General features: G+C 40.2%; 1 non-coding gene across 1 annotated transcript; it reads left to right on the top strand.

The window, feature by feature from the left end:
* Window positions 1–830: 830 nt before the first annotated feature.
* Window positions 831–934, top strand: LOC139034893 (U6 spliceosomal RNA). Its single transcript, XR_011487471.1, has one exon. It is a non-coding gene; the product is annotated as a U6 spliceosomal RNA (small nuclear RNA).
* The last annotated feature ends 8,845 nt before the right edge of the window (window positions 935–9,779 follow it).

The raw sequence follows: 9,779 nt of genomic DNA, 5'->3' as shown, positions 1-9,779 counted from the left end.
TCTATCGAGGAAGAGCTTCAAGACCTGCCATAATATCCTAGCCTGGGACTTCCCGGTGGTCCAGTGGTCAAGACTCCTCACTTCCACTGCAGATGCATAGTTTCCATCCCTGGGCTGATAACTAAGATCTCAAATGCTGTGTGGCAGAGCCAAAAAAGAAAAGAATCAAAAGAAGAAAAGCTAAATAAATTACATGGGGAATAGTGATATTGGAAGTACAGAGGAAGCATTAGTTAAGTGAGGAGATCACAGACCTTGCTCACCCTCAATTTTATCCTATATAAAATCCAGATTGTAGTAGTTACAATAGTAGCTTTTGTACTAATAATCATTTTTAAAGTATTCAGCAACTATTAGTCTTGTACTAACAAAATAATTGTTTTAAAGTATTCAACAAACTGTTGTTTGAGTATGAGAAGAATGAAGGATTCCTTGCACACAACCTAGGCTCTGACATCTTATGGAGGAGCCGAGGGTGGTGGGACTGAAAGTTTCAACCCGCTAATCACCTGGTTGATTCCCGGAAGCAACTTTAGGTGCTTTCCAAAAATCAGCTTATTAACATAAGCTCAGGTGTGGCTGAAAGGAATTTCTTGTGAATATCAAGACATCTTTGTCATTCTTAAAATTTAGGAAATTCCAAGGGTTTTAAGAGCTCTGTGGCAGGAACAGGAAGGAAGACTAAATATATATTTCTAATTATAAATTACAATATCATACTTCCCTAATCCACCGAAACTACTTTCACCAATACATGGGATGACCATGTAAATATTGTATAAACCAAAACTTTTGAGAATGAAAGGTAACATTAATAATTACAATGGATGGTGCTTGCTTTGGCCGCACATGTACTAAAATTGGAACGTTACAGAGATCAGCATGGCCCTTGCGCAAGGATGACACGCGAATTCATGAAGCGTTCCATAATTTTTGATGTATGGTGAAAACCAGCAGAATATTGTAAAGTAATTAGCCACCAATTAAAATAAATTAATTAATTTAAAAATAATTACACTGCTTGGTAGAAAAAGCAGGGCCTGTCCTGTATACAAACTAAAGCTAATGACAACTGTCTAAATATTTTCACTTGGATGTTTCACATCTCACTCAACATAAAAACACTGAATCATTGACATGCCTACAAAACCTATTCTTCCTCATGTTATTAAATCTCATCTACATTCATCCCACTTGCTCAGGCAGAAACCTAAGAATCATGACCAATTCCCCCTTCCCTTCTCTCATGTGCATGTCATAAAATCCCTATCACAGACCTATCTACAAAATACCATCTGAAAATATACAGTCCTCTCCTCCTCCATCTACTAGCATATTATTCTCTAGCATAACACCCTGTTCATTTTCTTTACACTCTGTAATTATATATTTATTAGTTTATTTGTCACTGTTTGTCTTCCCTAATTTACTGCCTGGGATGCTGAGGTTTGGTCACCCAGTGCCTGGTATTCCTAGCACCTAGCATGATGATGACACATAGCAGATACTCAATAAATATTTATGGGATTAATGAATAAATGAATAAACAGATGCAAAAAATAAGTAAATACCTGCAAAACACCTTCAAGAAATATTAGCATAAATAGTGTGAAATTCAAAATACTATAGCTGAGTCTTTGTGCCCTATTAAAAAAATCAGCATTTGAATCTCTAAGACAAAGACCAAACAACCAAGTAAGTGGGGGAAGGCAAGAAAGACAGGAGAGAAGAAAAGCAGAGAGAACTGGTAAATTCAAACCATTCCCTCTACTTACTATGATAACTTTGAGGTCCATCCATGTTGCTGCAAAAAACATTATTTCATTCTTCTTTATGTCTGAGTAATAGACCACTGTATAAATATACCACATATTCTTTATTCATTCATCTGTCAACAGACATTTAGTTTGCTTCCCTGTCTTGGTGATTGTAAATAGTGCTTCAGTGAACATTGGAATGCATGTATCTTTTCAAATTATAGTTTTCCCCAGATCATATGCCTAGGAGAGGGATTATAGGATCATATGGCAACTCTATTTTTATTGGGTTGGCCAGAAATTTCAACTGGGTTTTTCCATAACAATAGTTTTTTAAGTTTTAAAAAAGAAACAGCCATCCCCTCTAGCCTTCTCCTTTGCCCTTCATATAACTCTGTTTTAATTCCATATCTTGGGCTAGCAGAGAAAATTACACTCTTCAACAGGTAAGAACAATTTTTCTGGAACACCATCCTGTCTGATAGAGAAGGGAAGATGTGTTGACTTGAAAGTCAACAATTCAGAAGCAGTATCATCAACAGTGCTCTTCTTCTCTAGACTCAGGTTGTTGTGATGAATGCCAAAGGAAGGTTTGTTCCACACAGAAACAGCACATTAGGCAATCATCCAACAGCACCTATTAACTCTTTTTAAACATTAACTTTTGTTTTTGTTTTTTACCTGTGCTGGGTCTTTGTTGCTGCGTGTGGACTTTCTCTATTTGCAGCGAGCAGGGGCTGCTTTCTAGTTGCAGTGCTCAGGTTTCTCACTGTGGTATCTTTTCTTGTCGCATAGCACTGGGTCTAGAGCAGGAATGCTCAGTGGTTATGGCACACTAGTTAGTGGCCTCGAGGCATGTGGAATCTTCCCAGACCAGGGATGGAACCTGTATCCCCTGCATCGGCAGGTGGACTCTTAACCACTGGACCACCAGGGAAGTCCTAAACATTAACTTTTACGTAAAAATTAAAGTAGATGGATATCCTGACTTCAGATACAACATTATTCATAGGAACTTCCCTATAATAAACAACCAGCCAAATAAGGGGAGAGCCTATTCTGAGAAAAGGAAGGAATGGGATTGGGAGATGGGAAAAGTCAAGTTTTCATTACTGTATATCTCATTATTGAAAAGCTGCACATCAACACACAAGACACACACATAGAAGAAAAGATTCTTTCTTCTCTTAGAATAAGCAATCTAAGCATTCTTAGGAAGTTGGCTCCAACTTCCTAGTCTTTGGGCCTATATCCCTGAATAGCATAAGTCTCTTGTCAAGACTGGTGCTGCCTCTGCCTTCCGGCATCTATGCCTCTGCTGTTTGATATTATAAATATTCACATGCCACATCCATGGTAGTGGTAGCTACAAAACATCCCTAACAGGAGAAAATTTACTTGCAAATATAGTATCTGAAAGTTGCAAGTCCTGTCTTTAGAAAGGGCAATGCCTTCATCACTGGGCATCCAGGCTGTGGGAGTTCCCAGTGGAAGAAGAACAGGCCCCAGAGATTTCCGAGGCAGGCCTCCTATCTCATGGAGAACATTTTCTTCTAGGACAGAAGCCACCTAGAACAGGAACACAGTATCATTACGTGGCAAGATAGCAATCATCCTGCAGTCATGCCAGTCCTCCTGCATCATTACACTGATATTAGTAGAAGCAACAAAAACCTCGACTCCAACTGGCTTGAACAATAAAGTGATTTATCAGCTCATGTATTTGAAAAGTCCAGAAGTAGGGGAAGATTGACAGTACAGTCCATTAAGGACTCCACCTTTCTCTGTGTGTGTCTCTGGGTTCTGCATCTCTTTCTGTGTTGACTCTGTCCTCAGAATGGCTTCCCTCCTTGTTGCAAGAGAAGCAACATCAGTTTTCTTGCTTCTTCGTTCCCATCAGAAGAGACCCTTACTTCACTCATCCACTAAACTGAAGTGCGGGACTTGTACCAGCTGGACCATCCTAGAACCATCATGATGACAAGGGAAATGGGATTAGAACCGTTCCAGAAAGAGGCCAGGGTCAATCTATCCCACCTGCAATGCATGGCTACAGCTGAATGCATGAGTCAGGTGTGATGTAGGAATGGCATCATTGTCTCCCTATCCAGCCTCTACACCGATGTTCTCTGTCCCTGTAACTTGGAACATCAGAGCCATCCAAGAAAGAGGCGCACTCTGTTCTTGGTTATTCTCTCTCTCTCTCTTTCCACTCTTTCCCTCTCTTTCTTTCTCTCATTCTCCATATCATCGTTACCTTCTGCCTTGTGAAAACTGATTGGCGGTGAAAGCAAGGTGGGAAAGGGGACAAGGATAAGACAAAAAAGATATAATATGTCCTTCATTTAGTTTTCTAGAGTGAAAACTAGAAAACTTCTAGACTTGAGAAATGAATGATTAAATCTACACAGCTACCCTAAGTCTGAAACTGTGGTCCAAACTAAAGCCCTAGATTAGCAAAGTGTGTGGTGATCCAGAAAAAAATTTATTATGGAAACTTTAGACGAGAAAGCAAAATAGGTAGATTACGTAGAGGTATTATATCAGTATGGAAAATTCTGCTTCAAACCAATACTATTGCTTGTGTTAGTCATTCACTGTCAGTAATTAAGTAAATGAATAATCTAAAAATAGGTCAAGAAGTTCCCTGGTGGCCTAGTGATTATAATTCCAGGCTTTCACTGCCATGGCTTGGGTTCAATCAATGGTCAGGAATCTGAGATCCCACAAGCTGTGTGACACAGGCAAAAATAAAAATAAAGGTAAGATATTAGGGACTTCCCTGATTGTCCAGTGGTTAAGACTCCACATGCAGAGGACACAGGTTCAATCCCTGGTCGAGGAACTAAGATCCCACATGCAGTGCAGTGTGGCAAAAAGAAATTTTTTTTAAAGAAAAATTCAAAATATGGCAAATGTGCATAATAATTATTCACAATAGCAGGAAAATAGTTGAAATTAACTTAAATATCCATCAGTAGATAAAATCTCATGTAGATTATGGTTCAACCACTCAATGGAATATTAAGTAACAGTATTAAATAACAGTTCTGAAGGATCTGCAATATCAAAAAGCAATGCCTATTCGGAGAAGGCAATGGCACCCCACTCAAGTACTCTTGCCTGGAAAATTCCACAGACGGAGGAGCCTGGTAGGCTGCAGTCCATGGGGTCGCTAAGAGTCGGACACGACTGAGCGACTTCACTTTCACCTTTCACTTTCATGCACTGGAAAAGGAAATGGCAACCCACTCCAATATTCTTGCCTGGAGAACCCCAGGGATGGGGGAGCCTGGTGGGCTGCCATCTATGGGGTCACACAGAGTAGGACACGACTGGAAGTGACTTAGCAGCAGCAGCAGCAGCATGATGCCTTTACTACCAAGTGTAAAAAGCACAATTTGAAAAATAATTCTGTAAAATTTTGCATGTCAGATATAATTATATAAAATATACAGTCAAAAAGAGACTAAAAAGAAATATACCAAATGGTACTTGAGTTTTACAGAAATGCTGTTATCTAGTTCTCAATGTTTTTTGTGATACTGTTACATTCATTTATAACTGAAAAAAAAATTAGAAAGCATTATTACTTGGCAGACATCTACTTAGCATTTGGCTTTTGCGCTGATAAAAAAGCAGTTACAATTGGTGGTCTGTGGTCTGTCCCAACAGCACTCATTCATTTACTCAACAGCTGTTGAGTAATTATTCACTACCTGCTATGTACTAGACAGGAGAAGGCAATGGCAACCCACTCCAGTACTCTTGCCTGGAGAATCCCAGGGACAGGAACCTAGTGGGCTGCCATCTATGGGGTTGCACAGAGTCAGACACAACTGATGTGACTTAGCAGTAGCAGCATGCATTAGACACCAGGGATATTCCAGTGAGGTAAATGACTTTGTCCCTGCCCCTATCTCTACAGCCCAGTGCGGAAGGCAGACAATAAGCAAATAATTTATTACAAATCAGGAAAACATGCTATGAAGGTAACCAACAAAATGTCATACAAGGAAGGGGAAGCTGCTAAAAGGGAGTCAGAGGTTTCCAAGAAGTTAGTATCTAAATCAAAATGAGGATGAGAAGGTGCCCAAAATTCCAAGTGCAGGAACAGAGCAATGCAAGCAGAGGAACTATGTTGAAAGAGAGCTTGGCAAGTCCTGGGAACTGAAAGGAGGGGGCCCTGGGGGGCTGGAGCACAGAAAACGAGAGAAGAGGGGAGAAAATGAGGTTGAAAAGGTAAGGAGAGACCAGATCATGCAAAAGCTTGATAAGAATTTTAGATTTTATTCCAAGTACAATGTGAAACTATTGAAGAGAAGAAACACAGTCTGGTTTGCATTTTGATAAATTCATTCAGGCTGCTTTGTGAAGAATGATTTGGTGGTGAGTAGGGGACATGATAAGAAGCAGAAAACTAGTCAAAAGGTCTCTGCAGGAGACAACAGTGAACTGGATTAGGTGGTGATGGAATGAGTTAGAGATAGACCAGAGGACATGGTGAGGTGAGGGGAGAATGAGGCAGGGTGAGGCCCAGATTACTGGTTTGAGCAGCTGAGTGTACAGCAATGGCACTTACAGAGATGGGAGAAGAGAGCAAGAATTAGGGAAATAAAATGAAGAATTTAGTTAAACTTAGATAACACTGCGGGAAATCCCTGGTGGTCCAATGGTTAAAATTCCACTTCCTTAATGCAAGAGGCATGGGTACAATCCCTGGTTGGTGAACTAAGGTCCTACCTGCCATGTGGCATGGCCAAAAAAAAAAAAAAAAAACACAGATGCAATGTATAACCTGTTTATATAATCTTACTCTCCAGGAAGAACTTTGAGGAGGGGAATATGTTTCTCACCTTTGAAGTCTCAACAATGCAACATGTTACAGACGAAGCATTTAGTAAGTGTGAAATGAATGACACAGTTTTGCAAGTATTTCATTCCTTCCAGTGTAATAAAATTCTACTTATTGTGAAAAGCCTGATTTTAGACAGTTTCCCTTACCAAGGCAGACAAGGAAAAAGTGATTGACCATTAATGATTCGTTAATTGAAAAAGAAAAAGTTTAAGATGCTTATTTTTGTAATTCTTTGTTTGTTTAGTTTTCTGTAGTTAGACTAAAATGGGAGTTAAAAGCTTTCGTGTGTATGTTTAAATTCTTGGGCCTGCTACTGACCTTCTTCAAGTGAGTTTTACCTCCCAGTGTTTTCATTTTCTCCATTTGCAAAAGGGAGATAATGGTAGTTGCCTTATCTCACAAGGATGTCATGAAAATAAGTCAGATAAATTGCTTTGCCCTCCTTAGAGAGGGGCTCTAGAAAGTAAGCATTATTACATATGATGATGAATACTCCTAACTTCAAAGATATTTTTAAATTGCCCCCCAAGTCTTTGAACATGGTAAGCCTATGAATAGCACTGTGTTAGGTGTTTATACATTTCTGGCAAGCTTTCACCTCTTGTTAAAGCAGTAAATGGTCTTTGAACAAATGTATTTCTCATTCTTTGATAACTCTGCTTCCTTGTTTGTACACTTGAAAGATGATTATCATCTGGCATATGAGGTCAAGTTGAACTCCTTGGTGCCATTACAGTTCAATTGCAGCTTTAATTGAGTTTTTCTTCCAAGGTTGAAAATAAGTCAATGGTTCACTTTAGTAAGCTACTTACATTTTAAATAATTATGAGACGAATTCAACTATTTTCTGCAAATGATATGTACAAATAATGCTTTTCATTTTAGCTATAATATCCTCACTCAAAACTTGATATAAAAATTCAGTAATTTTATTTCTTCATTTGCTGTATTATTTTTCTGATGGGTTCTCCTAAAATCAGGTTTAATAGCTCTAATTATTCTTTTAACATCTCTAACATAGACAGCCATGATGCACACATAAATATCATCGCAGTAAAGACCTACAGCCCTCAAGACAAAACATAGGATAGTAAACATCTTCTAGAACAACTTTTTTCTTTTCTTTTCTTTTTGCTGGTCATGCAGCATGCAGGATCTTACTTCCCCCTGCTCAATCAGGAACTGAACCCATTCCCCCTGCAGTGGAAACATGGAGTTATAACCACTGGACCACTGGAAAAGTCCCTAGAACAGTATGTCTTATTGCAGATGTGCATCGAGTTCATTATTAGTGTGATATAAAAAACCTGACGTTAGCACTTCCACCCTTATCCATACATCCTTTACCTGTATACCCAACACAAATCAAAACCACTTTCTGCTGGAGTAGAAACAATGCTCCCAACAGACTGCTATAAAATCATTCCTTGCAAACTATGAGAATAAGACCCAGAAGGAAACAAAAGGAATGAATCACATCAAGATTAAGAAAATAGACTGTAGATATAGTGGGAAAACTATCCCTCTTAAAGGGGAGGCAGCCTTGTGGGAATGGAGTCCCCAAATTGCAAATATTTCAGGGGGGAGACAAAAAAGAAGATATTTATGTGAAAGTGAAGTCGCTCAGTCATGTCCCACTCTTTGTGACCCCATGTTCCTCCTACCAAGTTCCTCCGTCCATGGGATTTTCCAGGCAAGAATACTGGAGTGGGTTGCCATTTCCTCCTCCAGGAGATCTTCCTGACCCAGAGATTGAGGTAACAGTACTCCAGGCATCTTGTGATGAGCCTGAAGTTTCCACCCTCCACCTGGGTGGGGGACTTAGCTCTGCAGAAGAATTTAAAGATGTTGTTAGAGATATTCTTCAAGGACCCTGCCCCAGGGCTACAGAACTCTGCCTCAGGGCTAGACTATTGTTTCTTGACTGCCCCTCCACTGTTTCTGCATTCCCTCTCCTCCCTGATTAGCCCTCTGAAGCTCAGGGAAGGTCACAGAGGCTGAGAGAAGCCTATTTCCTACAAATTAAAAAAGAGCGACCCAGAGATGAGTTGTACCTGGGAGCCCCACAAGGTTCTACTCGGTTTCAATACTGCACACTTTGATGACTTTCTAAGAAGGGAGATCTAAACCAAGGTGGAGAAAGGGTATGGAGGGAAATGGCCTCAACCTAACCAACAGATGGGAGAAGCCTCCTCACATCCCACCAGGATCTGACAGATGGACACTAAAGGACAGGCCTATCCCTCAGGGTGATTCACAAAACAATTGTCCTAGGTGTCCTAGGTCCTAAAACTGGGGAAGGAGTTCCAATTCTATTTTCACAATGTTATTGAAGTTTTCTTTTTAAATTTCTGTCTTTAGTGATATTTCCGGGGGCCTATAAAAGTTGCCATGAGCATAGCCTGCTCTCAAATACAATTATCTTGCATAGGCCTTTAACAGGTGGGATGGCCCAAACTGCCCTACTTCCAGGAAAATCACTCCTAACTTCTGGTATTGCTGTAGCCACGCATTCCGGGAAACAAACTCACTCAGAAGGACAATGCAGACAGTGGAGCGCAGTCTATTACACCGGTGGGCCCAAGACAGAGTCTCCTCTTAGCCAAGGACCCCGACCAGTTTTTATGAAAACCTTATATACCCTAAATATACATGCACAAACCCACCTCCCCAAATTCCCTGACAATCAAAGTTAACCCATGATTCATATGCCTTAAGCCTAGGTAGTTAACAGTGGGCAATTATCAATAGGCCTGTGGTCAAACCCCAATAAGCCTAATAGAATGTATGATTCTATTGGTTACACAGATAATTAGGGTATTCTTTTAGCAATGGAGAGCTCTGGGGCTCTTCTTTCTGGGGGCCTGGTTTTCCAGTTGGTATATCATTTCCATAGATACTGGGCATTTAGCTCAAGGTCCACAGTCCGGCCCAAGATGGAGTCCTGCTTTCAAGATAGAGCCTGTTCTGTTTCCTCCTTCAGTATAGTTGAATTTACCTAGGCCAAAGGTCACAGATTAGTAGGTACAGTGGGCCAGATTTTTTCCTCAAAATGGTTTTGAGTGGCCCATTGCAATGACTTCTGACACCAACATTCAAGTTAGGCCAAACTTCACAGGTTAAGGGCATAGTTCTCCATAAGGCTGCCCTTAGTGATATAAGGG

Source organism: Odocoileus virginianus, chromosome 4 (genome assembly GCF_023699985.2).
Source record: "Odocoileus virginianus isolate 20LAN1187 ecotype Illinois chromosome 4, Ovbor_1.2, whole genome shotgun sequence".
In the NCBI taxonomy this organism is placed as follows: domain Eukaryota; kingdom Metazoa; phylum Chordata; class Mammalia; order Artiodactyla; family Cervidae; genus Odocoileus; species Odocoileus virginianus.
Note: the sequence above shows the minus strand (reverse complement) of the source record. Positions and strands in the feature narration are given on the sequence as shown.